Genomic DNA, 20164 nt, shown 5'->3' with positions numbered 1-20164 from the left:
TGATGTGTAGAATAATTTAGATTCTCTAGCTGTGTGCATACATCATCCCCAACAGTATGGGAAGGAAGGTGGCTGAACTGGGTGATGTTACGCTTGGCACAGGACAGAGGATCTGGGAGCTGGAATCCCAAGCCCTTCGGGTCTGGCTGGCCTGGATAGCATGCTGATCACCCCTAAAAGAACCTCTGGACAGAGCTATCCTCCATTCTCAGCACCTCTACCTCCACCTCCCCTTCTTAAAGGGTGGCTTTCTGGAAAATCCCAACATGTTTGATAAATTTATTCCAGTGGGGAATCCCCTCCCCCTTCCCCATTGAAAGGAAACTACTTCTGGGGTGCACCTATTTAGCAGGCATTATAGGAGGCTAGGCTGGTTCCTGTCTTTAAACCCCCCACCAGGAGAGGGTTTGAAGAATTGCTTGTATCATGGATACCGGAGAGGGGAATTTTAAGTAGGCAGAATGTAATCACCCAAATTGGAATTCAGCCAGGACACTGCCAGGGCAATTACTCCTCTTCGTGTGCTAAATACCAGGGGAGTATAAATGACCCGCACTTCTGCACCCCATGCAAGCTGGGGGACCCTGGGGAACCAGGAGCCCAGAGCCTAGCACAGACAAGCAGCTCCTCCCATGTCGCCTCTAGCACAGCCCCATCTCCAACCGGTTCTGCACAGGTTTCAGTAACTCAGTGCATTTAATGCTGAAGTCAGAAATGAATTTGTGTGTGTGTGTGTGTGTGTGTGTGTGTGTGTGTGTGTGCCTGTGTGTGTGTGTGCCCGTGTGTGCATGTACTAGGTTTTGAACTCAGGTCTGGGCACTGTCTCTGAACTTTTGGGCTCAAGGCTACTTAGTAGTCTACCAATTGAGCCACAGCTCCACTTCCAGACTACTGGTAGTTAATTGGAGATGAGAATCTCAAGGTCTCTCCTGCCTGGGCTGGATTCAAACTCAGTCTTCAGATTTCAGCCTACTGAGCAGCTAGAAAATACAGGTGTGAGCCACTGGCTGTATCACACCAGAAATGCATTCTTCAAATGACAGCCTGGACAGCCTGCACCCATGCCTGGCCCAGGCTCAAGAGCTCCCTGGGTTTTGCATAACAGATCTAGCCAGGCTCCTGAAGTCTCCTAAAGGCAACTTTTTTCTGACTCAAACCCCAAGCTCTCCTCCAGTCCCCAACACTGTCAGGGCTCAGCCTCCCCATCCTGTCTGCTGGAAACACCTGGACTAGAATCCACCCAAGCATTTTCTCTTTGTGGGTTTCTCTCTCCTTGGCAGCGAGGACTTACTGTTTTAGACTTTTCAGTATTGTAAGAAGAACAGCAGTAAACACCTCTGTTATATTTTGTCTTTGCCTACTTTTCTGCTTATGTCCTTGCAATAATTTCCTAGCAATGGAATTGGTGGTTCTAAGGGAATGTACACATTACAGAAGGGTTTATCATCCAGGGTTCCTCTGCACACACCACTGATTGGTTTTGACCTGACCTGACAGTATGGCTCCTCTTCTAAACATTAGCCTCAACCCTACAGACTACACACATCAATGAAAGAAGAGACACCTGAGCGGAGCACTGACGGCTCACGCCTGTGATCCTAGCTACTCAGGAGGTTGAGATCTGAGGATGATAGTTCAAAGCCAGTAGGGGCAGACAAATCCAAGAAATTCTTACCTCCAGTGAACTAGCAACAAAACTGGGAAGTAGAAGTGGAAAGCAGAGGAGTATCTCCAGTGGTAGAGCATCAGACTTGAAAGGAAAAAAAAAATCTAAGCAAGACTATGAGGCCCTGAGTTCAAGCCCAGTCCTTCAAAGGAAGGAAAGGCAGAGAAGAAAGGAAGGAAGGAGGGAAGTGGAGAGGAAAGGAGGGAGAGTGAGAGGAAAAAAGGATGCTAAACTTTGAGAATGGCATGAGCACCTATGATTCCACAGTTGGGTGATCAGAATAATCACCTTCCCTCATGATCTATGATTGAGGCACAGCTGAATCTTGCTTCCAATGTCAGATGGCTATGGCCAAGGGGAAGGAGAAGGAGGAGTTGGGATACCGTGGGGAGGGTGGGGGAGACTTTGCCTTTTGCTCTAATTATGTATTTGCACAAAATACATCAGTAGTACAATTATGTCTGTCTACTGAGATAAGTAACCAGAATAAGAGGGTGAGGGCTTGGGCTCTGGACCGTGTCATCCTCACGTGACCATGAGTCATAGACAGCCTCTTATCTGGGCTCCTTCATCTCCTAATCCATCCAGTGGGGAAGTTGGACAATGGAATTCTTCGAACTCGTTCTGCACAGATTCCTCAGGTCTCTGAGATGTTGTGAGCCAAGACTATTTCTTTCCATTCTCTAGCTGGTCCTTGAAGGCCTCAGGAAGGCCAACACGTTTGTTTCATTTTCAAAGCAAAAAAACAAAAAACAAAAAAATGCCCCCAAACACAAAACCAGAAACACTGAAAATGTCTCTCCTCAGCTGACTGCTGGCCCACCTGCTTCCTATGGCCCCATGTGTCTCTTCTGCCAGGACCCCTCTGACCCCACATCGTGTTAGCCCATAGATGAAGAGAGCTCACGAGACTTTGAGAGGGATTGTTTTTTGAGTGCCCTGTTCAGTAATAGCCAGAAAGTGTTTATTAAACATGATATGCAGCCATTGCTAAGAGAATCTCACCTGTGTACGGAAGCAACATCCAAGCAAACTGAGCGCCAAGGTTGTGACCTTTGATTTCGCTGTGAGTCTTGATCTTCTGATGGAGATGATCTGGCTGAACTTTACTCATAAGCAGCACTGAGAGCCCGATGGTGAGCGCCTTTCAAATTGCCTCGCAAATCTTGCTGTCACCTTTGGCAAGTAGTAGAGCCACATGGAAAGCTTTCCTTGTAATACAGATCACTATAAAGGTAAGGTGCTTCCCAAATACCCTCATGAGTGAAATACAACGTAAGCAAGGGCCAGGGTCACAGCACGGAGGAAATCTGGGAGGAGTAGCTGGGGAACATGACATCGAGGAAAATCTCATTACAGAACAGATTTCATTTCTCTGCCTATGCATTGAAGAACTAGCCAGGAAGAGCTGGGTCTTGAGTACTCTGTGATTTCTACGAGCTCCAGTGGGTGATGGAGAGGGAGAGACAAGCTGGTGGAGGGGGAAATCGGAACAAATACAAAGCCTAATTTTCCATAGGGAGAAAGAAGCAGGATGCAGAGGCTGCCGGAAGCAGCCAAAATGCAAAGGCCATTTCCTGCATGTTGGGTCTAAGATGCCTCTGTGCATTCATGCAAGGGTCCCCCAGGGGCCTGAAGAACAACACTACACACAAGTGATCAAGCAATCAATCAATCCCCGTGGGTCTGAATGGTGCAGCCCTCGCTGCTGGAGGCCCTTCCTCTGCCTCTGTCACCTGCCTTCTTGTCTGCAGGGACCAAATGATCACAGATCTACCACTCTGCCTGAGGCCCAGGTCAGAGAGAAAAGCTGGTACCCAGCAAGTCCTGGGAAACTCATAACATTCTCACCACAATTATACTCGTCTATGACAGATAGATATTGTTATATACTTATTTATCTATCATGTATATGATCTACAGATATAGATATATAGTGATATGGATATACATAGCTGTGTGTGTGTGTCCAGTATATAACCATCATTACAATATCCCAGGTTTCTCTGTCCCTTCCTTCACTGCATGTGTTCATTTTTCAGCTTCTCCATTTCCTTGTTCCTTGTTAGAAGTGCGAAGTCCGCCCTTCTACCCCTCCACCTCCTTGATTCCACCTGCCTGTGTGTTGATGGGTGTGTAGGGGCCAGGATTCCCACCCATTCGAAGGAAGAGTGTGGTTCAAAGCTCACCTGGGCAAAAAAGTGAGACCTCCCATCTCAGCAAATACCAGGGTACTTGGCAGATGCAGGTAGAAAGACTGAAGTCCAAGCCAGATCTACAGAAGAAGAAAAAAGGAAGATGGGGAGCGCGGCAGGGCAGGCTCTCAGGCATACACCCCAAAGACCTATGACCTCCCACTAAGCCCCACTTCTTTTCCTGATTGTCATTTAATATGTTTTCTTGACATAAATATGATGAAACACAAGAATACTAATGCGTTAATCTAGACTTGAGTTTTGTAAACAACAAAACCGCAAGTAAAATGGTTTCCATAAAGAGAACCTGGATTTGATTACCAGTGGGAAGTTGGGAGTCCATTTGCATAAATGTAGTTGGGTTCCGGACTTCAAACAGGAAATGGAGACCCTTCAGTGATTTTTCTCTCATGGATGAACACCACAGCCTCTCTCAGGCTCTTCATTCATTGCTTCCAAGAGTAGGAGGAGTGATCCTTCACAGACTTTGTGCACATTGGCCAGTGGGGACTCACAGCTATAAGCCCCACCTTTTAAAGGGGCCATCAGTTTCTATTAGCACCATGGTCTGGGGACCAGGCATTTAACACACAGGATCTGGAGACCTTCTAGATCCAAACCATATCAATACCATCTAAATCTGGTCTGTTTGGAAAGTTAGGCTGTTCTCTCTCCTGATTTCACCAAAGGTCACTTAACAACTTGGCTTTGTCTGGCTGGCTTGAAGCCTGCACATGTGTGAAAGTCTGTTTTGATGTTCAGGCTGGCATCGGGCCTGGTACAGGAGCCTCATCTGAAGTGCTGGCCTTCCTGGTAACTCTATTGTGTCCCCTGTACAGGCATGTGACTAAGTGAGCACACAAGGACTCAGAGCAGAGCCTGGGTCCAGGCTACTTACTAAGAACAAGCAACCCACTATGCGATGAGAAGTCAACACCATTCTGTCTGCACTGTGGACAGGGGACAGGACTGACCTTCCCTATGCCAGGAGCGGATCTGCGCCTAGCTGACACATTACATAGCTTCCCCTGACTTTTGTAGGTCTAGAACTGACAAAAATACCCAGTGCAAAAGTACTAGGTGCTCAAGAACTGCAGATCTGTGAGTTGAGGAGTCAGAGAACAATGCAGGACCATGTTATTATCACTATTATTAATTATGATCATTGCCAGTACCAGGGCTTGACCTCAAGACCTCACATTTACTCAGCTTGCAAATATAGTTGATACCTGGCCACTTTGAACCACGCCTCCAGTTTGGAATGTTGCTGGTTTATTGGAGATGTAATCTGGAGGAACTTTGTTGAGGAATAGTCTGGCTGCAAAACTCAACCCTCCAAATCTCAGAATCACCCATAGCTAGGATAATAGATGCGCGCCACAGAGCCTGGCAGTACAGGGTACTCTGCTCTGTCATGCATACCACAGAGGGAGAAACTCTGAAATGTACATGGCCCCACTGGCTATAAAAGACCTCCCATGGTCTGCAGGCTGACACACAGTGGCTTAGCCTTGATAGCTACCACACCACACTGGACCCTGGACACCTGTGGGCAGGAAGGAGGGAGACCCAGCCCAGCCCTGCCCCAGTGCCATCTTTACAGCCTCTGCTCCAGCAGATGCTGCCTCCCGGGGCTCAAGGCCCACCGGCCCCTCTCCCCGCACCCCAGATGCCCACTTGCCTCATTCATGTATTATTTATTTAATTACCTTACTGTGGAAGTTGGTGTTTATAATTTGCTACTTTATGTAATGGCCTTCTAATGTGCACACTGCTAAATAATTTAAGCATGTCTTGCCACCGCCTCTCAGGAGCCCCATTCCTTCAGCCTGCTAACTAGGTCAACTACTTAAGTCCAGTCTGGGCACAGGTCCTACTCTTCACAGCCTTGCAGCAGCAGGAGGGTCACCAAGAGGGTGTTCAGAGTCGGGGTCATGGGGTTTGGACTTGACCCGAGGCCAGGGTCTTGAAAGATTGTCTCCAAAGATGCCACATATGGATCCCAAGAATCTGAACATCTCACCTCCGAGGGCAAGAGGGACTTCACAGATGTGACTTGAAATCGAGAGTGGAAGTCGTCCTAGATTATCTGAGTGGACCCCACGGTCCAGGAGCTCTTAGAAGGACCCAGTCCTGTTGACCTTGGTCTTTCTGACTCCCAAAAGTGACAGCAAGTGTTTAAAACCACCAGATTGGCAGTGGTCGGGTATATATCGCCAAGAGAAGACCAGATCACCACGCCTTTTCCCCACACTGGGCTGGGCAACTGCTGCATGAGGGGGGCTTGGGAGTCCACTCCCTGGGCTGGGCCTGTAATGAATGCTGAGCAAGGACAACAGACTCTGATTAGAGACTCATGGTGGCTCTAATCAGACTAACCTGGCAGGTAAATGGGAGAACAGCGTATCTCCACCACTGTGTGGAAAATCCCCACTCCTCTCACCAAGTTCTGGCCAGTAGTGTGTGCATGATCACAAGATCATGCTGCCCCCAGGATCGCCAGCCCACAATCCAGAAAGCAGAGCTGGGGAGGAGGAAGCCTTACGTAGGCTCTTAGAGCAGGAAGACAGCAGCCCCTCAACTTGCAGCTCCGCAACAGGGAGCGCCATGGTGCTCCTTATCTCTTTCTGGGTGCTCTGTATCCCAAAAGTCCCAAAACAGAGAAACAAAGGCCATGAGAGCTCTGGCTCATTCTCACCTTGTTTTGGGTGACAAGGGAGAAAGTATAAGTGAAGACAACATGGTCTACAAAGGACTGAGCTAGATCTTCCCCTGCATCTCCATGCTGCAGTCCCAGTAAGTAGAAACAGGTAAGGGGCACAGTCTCCTGAAGTCTGAAGGAGTTTTGCAGTGACAGTTGGGCCCCTAAGGGCCACTTCCAGGGGTCACTTCTGAGGACTTTATAAGGAGGGTGGGTCCCAGCCCAGTACAGAAGTCTTGTAATCCACAGGTGTTGTGTAGCAAAAGCAAAGCTCACCTTCTTTTTTATTATTTTAATTATCTTTTGGTAGTTGTACAAAGGGGATTGGATTCAACATGTCAGTGTGTGAGAACACTGTGTCTTGATCAGGATCACCACTTTTATCTTCCCCCCTATAACTCACCATCTTTAAACTCACTAATGTAGGGGCCTTCATCTTTGTCACTCTGAAAATGGAACTTTTTCTTGGTCTTCAAACAGCATCCACCCTCCTGTGTGCCGCATGCACACATGCGCGTGCACACACACACACACACACACACACACACACACACACACACTCACTCACTCACTCATGCCCAAATAGACAGTTTTTCAGAAATGAGGATGCAGATGAGAGACTCAAGGACAGGACTTACTTGCCCTCTGTCAATTGACAAGAGAATTTATTCCACATATTCATCCATGAATATTTAGCAAGGCAACAATAACATCCAATGACACCCAGGAGATGCAGAGCACCAAGTGCCTCTGCCAGGAACCTGCACCATGCCGATGTCACTGTTTTTAACTGCTCGGGAGTGTTTGAAATGCCAGAATTTGCTTACAATAATCCTCCCTTCCCCTCTGTCTCTTTCTCTCTTTTTTATATGTGTACCCAGACATCCCTCCCATTTTCAATGCAAACTACCCAACAAACTCATTAAAATAACAAAGTAATCCAAGAAGGGGGAGGCAGGGGGCAGCTACCACAGATTTGAGCAATGCTAATGGTACAAACTAATTTCCAGACATGTCATTCTTTCTCCTCCCACCCTCAGGAAAACAAAATAGATTCCTGAACCATGTTAGGCAAGGCTGTTCTGGGACTGACCAGCAAGGTTTAGCTGGCCAGTAGAAGTCTCTGGGGTGCGTGGGGGGGGGGCATGGTGCAAATATCATGACCCTTATATTAACAAGGGGATTCAGCAGATATGGTAAAGGTGAGGACCTTGAGGTGGGGCAATGCCCTCAGATAATTTAGGTGACCCCTGAGGAAAACCACAGGTGTCTCTATAGGATAACTAGGAAGACTTGGCTAAACCATTCTGAGTGATGGCAGAAGCTGTATGTCCTTTGAAGCTGGAGGAAGATCAATGAGACAAGAATTATCAGCAGCCATCAGAACATGAAAAAGAGAGAAAATAGGTTCAGACTCTCATTGGGAAAGTCCTACCAGAACCTTGACTCTAGTTTCTACTTTTTGTAGCTATCAGTGTGTCAGGGTAAGTTATAAAGGAAAGGTGTTATTTTGGGTCCATGGTTCTGGATGGTGCATCTGGCAAGGGTCTCCTATAACATATATATTATGAGATAATGGAAAGCAGGAAGGAAGAGGAAGGCAAATGAGAGACACGCACAAGGACAGACTCACTCTGTCTCTCTAGTGAGAACAAACCAAGTGCAGGGAGAAAGGCATAAATCCCTGTCCACAACTTAAGTTTTTCTCAGCAGAGTCATAGTGGCAGTGAAGTTTCAAAGGAGATTAGCCATGTTCAAACCATAGTACCTTGTAGCCTCTGGAACTGGAAGAAAAATACATCTGTGTGGTCTTTCGTAATTGAATATGTGATCACTTGTTATAGCATCAATAAGAAATGCATTTAGCTTCTGTGAAGCTACACAGAGCTAGCTCGTGGACTCTGCTTTTGGTGAGACCATTAGAAACCAGCCACATACTCTGTGTGTGTGCGGTCACATATGTACATGTGCACAAATGTGTATATATGTATGTGTTAAAAAAAAACCTCTTGTTCTGGGGGGAGGGAAAGTGGAAGAAACACATGGGAAGGAGTATCAATGTTCAAGAAGTAATGTACCCACTACCTGATGAAATGTAACCGTAACCCCTCTATACATCACCCAGGCAATAAAATATAATTTTAAAAATCTTGTTCTATTAAGAAAGTCAGGACAGACTCTCTTGGGAACTCAAGATCTAAAGAGAAGTGGTGAGAATGAGAACAGAAAAACTATAAAACCAAGCAAACATGATAATCACCTTTCATCTTACTGTTACTTGTATGTTGCTTTGATGAAATTGCTGGTATAAGAACTTAAGAAAAGAAGGCTGTGTTTTGCTCATGGTTTCAAAAGACTTGATTCTTGGTGGCTCAGCCTTATGCTTGGGCAGAATATTGTGGACAGCACAGCAGGTCATGGAGGACCTTCATCACCTTATGGTGGACAGGAAGTGTCAAAAGGCAGGAAGTGCAGAGAGATAGGAAGTGTAGGGACAGGAAGTGTAGAAAGTAGAAAGGAAGTAGCCAAGAAGAAGACACTACCAAGGCATTGTTCCCAGTGAAGAACTTCCTTGAGACAAGTCCCACGTCTTACATTTCCAGAAGCTCTCAATATAGGAAAGCCAGCTGGGGACCAAGTATTCAACACATGAGCCTATGGAGATATTTCAATTCAAACCTGAACGTGTACCCTCCAGAAGTGACCTTCTTAATAGCATGGATCACAAGTTGTAATTGTGGGTATCTTCAGTGATTGTCTTGTTACTGTTGTTGCACTGTCTACCCCTTCCCCAGACCCTGGAGCAAGGAACCCACTTTATTCTGCCTACCTCATCTCAGTGTTATGACTTTACGATGCAATACTGCCACCACCCCTCATCTCATCTCAGCAAATTGTACTATTCTGGGAAGATTGTAGAAACGTTGAAAAAAGTACATTAATGGGGGGCAAGCCCTGGGAGGCATCTTGTCTTTTATCCCCCTTCCCAGTTTCTCTTTCTCCATCAACCATGAGGTGAAGAACCTCTTTCACCACCACAACCTACCACCATGATCTTCTGCCCAAATGAATGAGGTCAAGCAAAACCAAAGACTGAACATCCTGAAGCCATGAGTCAGTGAAGTTCTTCCTCCTCTAAGTTATGCAAAACACAGCTATGCAAGAGCCATCAATAGACCCAGGCTGGTATGTCTGATGTGGAGTGAATTATTATCAATCACATCATTGTGGTTACTGAATGAATGGCCTTTGCTGACAGTTTGGAACATTGGATAGTTTTCTTTCCAGTTTTTTTTTCTGTGAAGGCTACATTTTTTCTATACATTTGAAACTCTTTATACATTTTTGTTCCATTTTCTTCACTTGATACTGTATCATGAGCATATTCTAATGTGTTACAAATCAACACTGGATCAGTGGTGATCTCATAGCTCAGCCAGTGGCTGCTCCTTGTTAGATAACTTTCTTCCTCTTTTTCTTTTCTTGTTCTCTATTATGCAGGCATAAATCTTGGAGGAGGGGTTTTGAAATCCTGGGGCATGAATTCAGGGCCTGTATGCTGTCCCTGAGCCTTTGTGGTCAAGACAAGTGCATTGCTACTTAAGCTCAACTTTAGGCTCTTTGGTGGTCAACTGGAGATCAGAGTCTCACCGACTTTCTTCCCCTGTGTGTCTCTAAACAGAAATCATTAGATCTCAGCCTCCTGAGTAGCTAGGGTTACAGATGTGAGCCACTAGTGTCCAGCAGGCATGAATCTTTATCCTCATCTTGGATTGTTTGCTTGGAGCTGGTTCCTGGAGGTGTCACAGGAACAGAGCACGTTGCCATTTTTAAGACTCACCGTAACTATGAATCCGCATGAATCAAGTCATCTCTATTGTTGAGTGGAGAACCCAGGCCCGGAGGACAGAAGGACATACCATAGCTGAAGCAGGTCCCTCTTCCTCCCAGTTTCCATCTAAGCAGAGAACTATTGCCAGGTGATGGGAACTCAGGTCTGAAATTGCTGTTCACCAGATATATCACCTTTCTTCCAGGAAACAGAATAAGACTGGATGATGATTCCAAGTCCACCTCTACCAAGAAATTTCTAGCAATTCATCTGGAAGACTTATCACTGAAGAGGAAAACCCAACGGAATCCAAGGCAATCCATGCCAGAGGATCCCATGCTGGTTTGAAAGTCACAATTACCAATTTTGAACATTACCCCACTATCACTCTTCTCTCTGCACTTTGTACACCTGCCACATCCACGCGTTTGTTGAGAATGGTTCAGGTCATTTGAGAGATGTGCAAGCCTCTAACACAAGGAATAGACTGACAGAAATGGTTAGCTTCACTTGGTACCTGCAACAAATGCCATTTATGCCAAGTCAATCCTAGCTGTTCAGGAGGCTGAGACTTGAGGATTACAGCTCAAAGCCAGCCCAAGCAGAACAGATGGCGAGAGTCTTATCCCCAATTAACCAGCCAAAAGCCGGAAGTAAAGCTGCAGCTCAAAGCCATCCTTGAGTGGAAAAGGCAAGTGAGAGCTCAAGGCTCTGAGATCAAACCTCAGTACAAGCACAAAACAAAGGAAGAAATGAAGGAAGGAAGAAAGGAAGGGAGGGAGGGAAAAGGAAGGAAAGGAAAGAGGGAGAGAGGGAGGGAGGGAGGAAGGGAAACATAAGAAAGGAAAGAAGAGGGAAGGAAACAGGAAATAAGAGGAGAAATGGAAGGAGGAAGGGGGAAGGAAGAAGGGAAGAAGGAAGGAAGGAGAAAGTAAGAAAGGAGGGAGGGAGGAGAGGGAATATGGTGTAGGGAGTGGAGGCAGCAGTTGTGACTCTGACACGTCAAGGGATGGAGGGAAAGAATGTAGGAGAAAATGAAGACTTGGCTTTATAACCCCCTACTACTGCCAAGGTTTGAGCCCAGTGTCAAGGTAAGTCCGTGGGGTGACGGCTTTGGAGTGTTTGCTTAGACACACATGGCAGGAGACTGTAACTCACACCAGACTAGGGAAGGCCCCAGAAGGACTGATACATTTTATGTGCAAGAAAGAATCAGGGCTGAGAAGCTGGAAGTGAGGGGGACCTGTTGTTGGATTCTGCTATGGAGGGGATGTAATGTCTTTCTCTCGGACACTAGAGAATTGGGCCCAGCAGGAGGGCTTCTGTCTCAACTCTGCTACTGATTGAACTGGCAGAGTCCAGGAGCTTCTGTCCCTGTACCAGCTGGGGGCTGGGGCAGCTGGAGGAGTCCTCAGTGTCTCAGTGGGATGATGATGTCACAGGCTGACTCGCAGAACACAGATCGTCACTATTGTGGGGGTTCCCCTAACTACATGGTATGTGTGCACCATCATGCCTGTAATCCTATCTGCTTAGGTGGCTGAGATCTGAGGATCGAAGTTCAAAGCCAGCCCAGGCAGAGAAGTCCACAATTATCTCCAATTAACTAGCAAAAGAAAAAAGAAAAAAAAAACAAGCTGAGCCAAGAGTGTGAGTTCAAGCTCTAGAACTACCACCTCCCCCCCACCAAAAAAACAATGGAAGGAAGAAAGGCACAGACTTGTTTGAAGACACACAGCTTGGAGGTGCTAGAGTGGGGATTTGAAGACACAGCTGAGTAACTGAGTTCCTAAGAGTTAGCCCTCCTCAAGAATGGGGGAGCCCTAAGAAGATGGAAACAGAGAGCATAACCACGTCCTGCCCAGACCTCCCTGACTAACAGCACAGAGATGCCTGTCTTGTGGTAGGAGAACTACAGCACGCCAGACCCAGATGCTGACTTTCAGGAAAGTCAAATTCCTTCAGTCAGTGGAGAAGCACACATGGTCTCTGTACAGGTAGGGAGCAGGGAGGGCTGGGGGCAGAATAATGGGAAGTCCATTTTCAGATTGGCCAGGCATATTGGGCAGGGTGCTGGAGATAAGGCTTGTTTCTGCATCTCCCCCTGCCAAGCATGCTTGCCCAGGGAGCCCGGTTTGTTGGGGGAGGAGCCTGTCCTGCTGCAGTCATCCCTGTTGTGGGCGGAGTCCAGCCCTGCTGGGGAAGGAGCCTGGGCATGCTGTTCTCAAGGCCCCCCACCTCAAGACATCACCCATGAGCTGCCTTTGACCAAGAGGCTGGATCAGCCTCTGTCCTGGATATGGAAGATCCAGGTGTCTATATTGTCACATCCAGGACAGCACCTGGAACCCTGGCATGAAGCAAGGACAGAGGTGTAGCCTCCTAGGGGCCTCCTCTCCAGCCTTGAGCTTCTATCCAGCTCCAGCCCGGGCCAAGGTTACAGGTATGCCTGTCCAGGCTCCAGTCCTGCCTGCCTTTCCTCAGGTCCGGAAGTCCTCCTCCTCCCTGACCCTCTGTCATGTGCTTCCTACCTGCACTTGCTGGGAAGGGTGGAGGTGGGGGGGGAGGTCTCATCTTTGCAGCTCCTGCTCTGGAATCATATCACATTCAGTAACTGAACAGTCTTCTTCCTCAGTGCAATCATAGAACAAGGAATTTGCTCTTGTTCTCCATGCTCCCCTTCTGGTGCCCCACGACACCTGTGGGGCGTGTAGAACTGTGCAGCCACACAGTGTGGTCTTATTCATCTGCACAACACTCATTGTTTCCTTTGGCCAAGAAAGAACTAGAGTCCAATGCTTTCCCAAAGCTGTACAGCTATGTAGTGGCCTCGAGGGGGCCCAGCCTGAGTTAGTCCCTGCCTAAGCCAAGAACATGCAGCAGTTCTGCCTTGGACAGAGCCCCAGAAGGTGGCTAAGCCAGGCCCAGGCTCAGGTCACCTGCTGGACCTGGCAGTCCCTCACCTGCACCAAGCTGGCATGGCCAGGGCCTCCAGGCCTTCCTTCTGGAAAGCCTGTCCTGCCTTACCCATGGGCGGCCTCAGCCAGCTGCCCTCCACCGTCTGCTGATTCCAAGCTTTTTGGCAAACTGGCACCTAATCAGTCACCATCTGCGCGCAAAGCAAGTCTTGGCTACCTCTTGGTGCTTCTTCAGATCCACTTGAAGTTTGCAAAATGACGCGAGTTCTTGGTGCTAGCAAAAAATGTCAGCTTCCATCATGTCTTATTAAAGCTGAAGATAGGAAAAGGTTTGGGGTAAACAGAGAATCCTAGTTTTCCTGTTTCCGTGAGATGGTTTTCTTCCCTTCTTCCCTCCTTGCTTTTTCCTCCTTTCCTTTCTCCTCTTTTCCCTCCTTATCTCCCTCCCTCCTTCCTTCCTTCCTTTCTTCCTTCCTGCCTTCTTTCTCTCCTTCTTTGTTCCCTCCCTCCCTCCCCTGTACCCCACCTATCCCTCCTTTCACCCTCCCCTCTTAAGGGTAAAGAGGCTTTGTCTTCTGGTAACCAGAGTGAGCATCATTACATTATCTTTCCCTGTTTCTCACCAGGGATTTGCACTATAGAATGTCAGAGTGCTGGGCAGGCTTCCTTTAAGGGTAACTTGTTTGTGTGTGGGGCGGTCCCTGTGTTGGGATCACAATTGTGGAGGTGGTATGAACCACACACTTTACCATGTGACAGGATAATATAGACAGTCTCTAGTTTAATCCTGGTGGTCATTTCTACTTTTCTGTCCACAGGGATGAGTCAATGTGCAGGGGCCTGAGGGTGGGGAAGGTGCCTAAAAAAAGTTGGGGCTGCAGGGCTTTGAAAACCAGTGATTATTACTTGTGTGCACAAGCTGGAGCCGGGGTTTAAAAGAACATGAGAAGAGCTGTCCCCAGTCTCTGGAAGGCCTTGCTTAATCAGGGTAACCCTGGAATAACCAGCCACGCCTCCTGTCATTTCCAGGGCCAGTGTCTGCTCCATTCTCTGCCCTGCCTTCCACTGAGCCTGGGGACATGTGGGTCACAGGAAGCTTTCCCTCTGTGCCTGGCATCCTGCTTCCAGCCTCATTTCAAGGCTCTCCCAGGCCTTTGTGACAATCAGCTGCTCTCCAGCCCAGGGCAGCTGGACCAGCAATCACAGTGGCCTGTCCTGAGGGGCTCCATTTCCCCCTCATCTCCACAATCATGTCCAGATCCCCAGCTTAGACAGTCAGTACTTAGCAAGAGACAAGCATTTATCCAGCTCGGTGCATCTCGAGGACCCCTTGAGACAACAGCCACCCAAGGAGGTCAGAGCAAGTGGCACCTGCAGTGGGCCAGCATCTGGGACAAAGGCCATCACTCTGTCTTCACCTGAACCATCAGAGGTATTGGGTAGAGCAGATGTCTGGTTTACAGTGCCATTTAGCATATAGCTGCTTTGAATGTGGCCATTTGCTGGGAGCGCCCCTGTTGCTATGATCATTACATGACATTTACCATGACTGTCATCACATCATCTCTGCAGTTACCATGACTACTATTGTCATCATCACCACGGTTACCATAACTACTACCATCATCACCACTATGACCACAAGTGTCACCAATACCACCAGAGACACCTTGAGAACTACTGCCATCCCAACCACTAGTTCACTGCCACTACTGGTACTTCTGCCACTCCGCCACTCCTCCTGTTCCTCCTGCCAGTGCCACTGCAGGAGGCAGCAGAGTACCACCATTACAACAATTACTCATGGCTGTATTTGGATCTCAAGTATTCCCCCAAAGGCTCATGATTTAAAGCCTTGGTTCCCAAAGTAGATCTCCAGGGAAGTCTCTGCAAGTGTGTCCCTGACGGAGACTGCAGGATCTAGGCTCTTCTTGCTCTCATTGGCTTTCTGTAGTTCTGTTCTAAAAGGGACTTCTGTTATTATGCACTGCCTCTGCCCCAGCCTCAAAGCAACAGGGGCTAATTGATCCCACATCCATCTTTCCTCTTTGTAAGTGGATGGACTCAGGTATCTTTATTACACTGACAGAGCACTGACTGGTGTTCAGAGGCATCCTGTTGTAGGACCTGCAAGTACTGGTCCTTCTGCAGCCACCAGTGACACCACCACCCTCCACTGTGACTGCTGCTGCTGGTGGTAGAAGAAAAGCAACTTTATTTTTTATTTTATTTATTTATTTATTTATTTATTTATTTATTTATTTATTGCCAGTCATGGGCTTGAGCTCAGGGCCTGAGCACTGTCCTTGGACTTTCTCAAGGCTAGAGCTCTACCACTTGAGCCTCAGCACCACTTTCGGCTTTTTTCTATGTATGTGGTACCAAGGAATCGAACCCAGGTCTTCGTGCATGCTAGGCAAGCACTTTAACCACTAGGCCAAATTCCCAGCCCTGAAAAGCAACTTTAGAAGAAGGTGCTCAAACAGCAACCAAAAGAAAAATGCTGGGTTTGGTGACCAAGCAAATGAGCTCACCTTACTGCACACTTGAGATACCACACTATGGCAATTTGTTTGGGGAACCCATTTTAACTACACAAGCCTAAGGAGGAGAAGCTGGCAACTAAGACATCATTATACTGGGCCACTTTAGATGAGGAAAGACAGCGGCCTATCAGAAGGCTCAAAAGATGCCCTAAGTCAACATTCTCCAGTTCAGAGATGAATTCAAGAGCTGAGGATGGGAAGGAAGACATATCACAATAAGCCTGGTGGATAGGAAGACAGACGAAGGGGGAGAAACCCAAGCATCTGGCTCAGGGGAATGGGTAGTCTCAGCTGGCTCAGGGGAATGGGTAGTCTCAGCTGGCTCAGGGGAATGGGTAGTCTCAGCTGGCTCATTTCCACTGGTAAGAATATTAGACAGCTCTGAACAATTAGGTTGATAAAGGGTTGGTACCATCAGGAAAGATGTTTATGATAAACAGTTAAGAGAAAATGTTTAAGACCCAAATAGTACTTACACTGTGCTTCCTGAGTGTCATAAAATCGGTACACTCACAGACAAATCTTGGAACAAAACACAGAAAAAGGGAAGTAATTGCTGCAGAGATTCAGACAGTCAGACAGACTCAGTTTTTTTTCTCTAATCCTGCTAGCTTATTATTTCATCAATATAAATGAAAAGGAAAGAGAAATGTCATCACAGTCTATTGATAGTTTTCCCTTTCTCCTTGACTGTAATATAGATGTGTCTCTTTGAAGAATTATTCTTTGAGAAGAGGACATCAATTTTAGTCAAACTGGCCCTAACAGACTACTGACTGAGAAAAGGATATAGGATCCATCCAGAATCTGTGTACAAAGGCTCCGTTTCAGCAGGTACAGTGCATATGGTGGGGCAGGTGAGCAGGGGTCTGACCCAGACATTTCAGAGCTGTGATAAGCAAGTATTTCTGTTGGCACTAATGCCAACAACTATTTTAATGCTGTTTGGTTTGGTTTGGTTTTTGGTGAGTACCTAGAAGCACTAGAAGAACATCTAGTTTGACTCATTCACAGATGGGGAAACTGAGGCCACACTTGACTTTTCCAAGGCCACGTTGCCATTTAGTGCTGTGCAGAGACCAGCTGCTCCCAAAATAGTGTCTTCCTCATTCTCTGCAAAGTGAAAAGATCTTCATCAAAAATGGGACCAATCTGAGTCAGGAGGGAAGCCTAGTGGTAGAGTGCTCGCCTAGCATGCATGAAGCCCTGGGTTTAATTCCTCAGTACCACATCCTCAGAAAAAGCCAGAATTGGTGCTGTGGCTCAAGTGGCAGGATGCTAGCCTTGAGCAAAAAGTGTCTGAAGTTCAATCTCCAAGACTGGCAAAAAAAAAAAAAAATGGGACCAGCCTGTGTGTGGCAGAGCATACTTGTAATCCCAGCACTTGGGAAGCTGAGGAAGGATTATCATGTGTTTGAGACCAACCTGGGCTAAAACTCTATCTCAAAAAAAGAAAAAAGACAGGGCTCATGCCTATAATCCTAGCTACTCAAGAGGCTAAGTTTGATGCCAGCCTGGACAGAAAAGTCCATGAGCCTCTTTTTGCCAATCAACCACTAGCAAACCAGAAGTGATGCTGTGGCTCAATGTGGTAGAGTGGTAACCTTACATAAAAAAGCTCAGGGACAGCAAAAACCAAGGCCATGTCTTAGTGTTCCAGCCTTTGCTGGCAGATCTACCTAATGGTTTCAGATTGTTTTTAGAGGGAAAAGTTAAATCTCCTTATTCAGAACAAAAGGAAAGTTATTGTCTCAACGTACTCACTGCCAAAAGAATCATTTATATTTGCTTATTTTCTGCCCTTTCCTAAGTAGATTGAGAGCCATTGACAAGGAAACAATCATTACATTGACCTTAAACTTCATCGCTCGCCTATCCTCCTCCTCCAGAAAGAAGAAATAGCTTATCCCCTAAGGTCTCTGTTGTCACCCTTGACCACAGGTTTATGCAGGGTTTCAAATGACTGACTTGAGAGTCCTTGGCATCTGGCACAGTGTCTGGCACACAGCAGGTGCCACCTAAATGGTTGTCATATGAATGGAGAAATCGTCCTGCTTCCTGACACAGCATCCAAGAGACTAGACAGGCAAGGTGGTCTGCCCTGCATAGGCCCTACCCCAGCCTGCCTTGGGGCTGGCTTCTGGGCCTCTCCTGACCTCCAAGAGGCTGACAGAGGCAGCATCTCCATAAATATACACACACAGCCCTCCAGACCAACAGCCACAGACAAGTCTGCTGATTCCAGAGCCCAGCCAAAGACTGGGGTATGAGTACATGAAGTAAATTGTGTGTGTGTGTGTGTGTGTGTGTGTGTGTGTGTGTGTGTGTGTGTGTGTGTGTGTGTGTGTGTGTGTGTGTGTGTGTGTGGTGGGGGGTGATGGTGGCATCTCCTGGCTCTTGAATCAGGCTGTTTGGAACTTGGGAGTAGGTCAGCGGTAGAGTGCTTGCCTATCCTGGGCAATGCCCATCACTAGAAAAGACTAAGCCAAGTCTTTCACGAATGACCTGTCATTCTCCTGCTCCAATAGCCCAGACCCATCTCTGGAGAAGGCATGAGTTTACCAGACTAAGGAAGAACAATGGGGGCTCAGTGTTCAATCAAAGGGGACCTTGGCCCCAGCTAAGTCACCTGAGAGTACTTCACTTTCCTTAAAAACCACGGGGGAGACGATTCCCCACTCCAGATGGGTAAACTGGAGACAGCAATCATCACACTATAAAGGGACCCATCCACCTGAGTGACGTGGAAGGACCTGGGCTCCATCTTCATGATGATGATGGTGATAACAATCGTGATGGTATTGATGGTGATGATGATAATGATGGGAGTAATAATGGGAAAGATGATGATTGTGATGGAGATGATGGGGGAGGTTTTATGGTGATAATGATGAAAATTATAATAGCGATGGTGATGATGAAGATGATAACATTCTAACCTTCTCCCCCAGGCACTTCCAGGACTTCATGTGTATGCTGTAAGGAACCGGGGCTGCCTAAGACTGGAAGCTGGCTGTAGGGAATGGAAGGCTTGAACATGTCGGGGTGGGTGAAAGAACTACAACTAGATCGCCTGCTACAATCTCCAGGCTTAGTTTCCCCACTTGAATAAAGTAAGCACTCAGGTTTCCTCTAAGTTCAACTTGCTCTGGCACCAGGACTCCTCTTCAAAACAATATTCCCATCCTTGGAGGCTCAGAAAGATACTACAGCCACTCAGAAGGAGGGGCCATCCTGGGCCTTTAGAGAGCTGCTGAGGAATGCCTGAACAAGGGCTTCCATGCTGGAAATGGGTGGCAGGAGCAGGCACTTGTCTGTCAGTGCCGCCTGTCTGTCACCATCTCATCTTCTCCCCCCATTACAGAGGCCTCGGCTGGGATGAAGTCCAGCTCTTAAGTTTCAGCATAGGCTATCTTGACCTGTCACCAGTGGGTTTGGAAAAGGAATCTTCCAATCAGGAAATGCGCGTGGCATGACCAAGGTGACCAGGTGGCAAAATGGACCCAAGGAGAGCACATGGCATAGTACTGAAAGCAGAGAGCTTTCAGAGTCCGAGGTGGATCTGTGTTCTGGCCCTGCCTCCGCCAGTTGCAGCCTTTGGCCAAATGACAGGCCACTGTGCATCTCATTTTCCCCACTGCCAAACCACACACCACCTAAGGCTGATTTGAGAATTAAACTCAAGGTCATGTGCAAAGTGAGCCATATGCATTGTTCAAAAAAATAGAAAACAACCCACCATCATCCTTTTACTTCATCTTATTTACTCTTTCCTCGTGCTCATTGGATTATGGATTTCTTAGAATCTGTATTCAAAAAATACTGATTGAAAAGGTGGGTGGATGGATGGTGTGGATAATGGATTGATGAATAGATCTCTGAATGGATGGATGGGTAGAATGTTGAATAGATAGATGGTGGATGGATGGATGATGATTGGACATATCTTGGTTCAATGTACAGGTAGATTAGTGGGTGGATTGGTGTTTGGATGGATGGATTGGTAGAGAGATGAATAGAAGTAGATGGCTGGGTAGATGGGTGGGTGGATGAATGGAGGAACACATGCTCTCATACATACATTCCCAAAGGTGAACTAGGGCCTTGGACCAACTCTGAATAATGCCATGCTTGCATTTCCCTTCCCATATTTTCAACAACTTCCCTCTACCTCTCCTTTCTCCCAGCTACGACACCCACTCTCTTCTGCGGCCACTAGCGGCCCACTTTCTAGGAATGGTCCTCTCCTTCTCATCTGAGAACACTTAAGAAATGTTCTGAGAAAATTCCTCCAAGTCCAGGGTGT

General features: G+C 47.2%; 2 long non-coding RNA genes across 2 annotated transcripts in view; one reads left to right on the top strand and one right to left on the bottom strand.

Moving 5' to 3' along the window:
• LOC150054890 (uncharacterized) overlaps nt 1-20164 on the bottom strand; it is a 38951-nt gene that overhangs the window by 2772 nt on the left and 16015 nt on the right. The window contains exons 2-3 of the long non-coding RNA XR_016537670.1: nt 3856-3941; nt 2672-2842 (exon numbers count right to left, since the gene is read on the bottom strand). This is a non-coding gene — a long non-coding RNA (uncharacterized LOC150054890). The remainder of the gene's footprint in view (nt 1-2671; nt 2843-3855; nt 3942-20164) is intronic.
• Nucleotides 15702-19078, top strand: LOC150054891 (uncharacterized). Its single transcript, XR_016537669.1, has 3 exons — nt 15702-16082; nt 16560-16692; nt 18810-19078. It is a non-coding gene; the product is annotated as an uncharacterized LOC150054891 (long non-coding RNA).

Source organism: Megascapheus bottae, chromosome 14 (genome assembly GCF_031878675.1).
Source record: "Megascapheus bottae isolate mThoBot1 chromosome 14, mThoBot2.hap1, whole genome shotgun sequence".
Taxonomy (NCBI): domain Eukaryota; kingdom Metazoa; phylum Chordata; class Mammalia; order Rodentia; family Geomyidae; genus Megascapheus; species Megascapheus bottae.
This window is presented reverse-complemented; position numbering and strand designations above follow the sequence as displayed.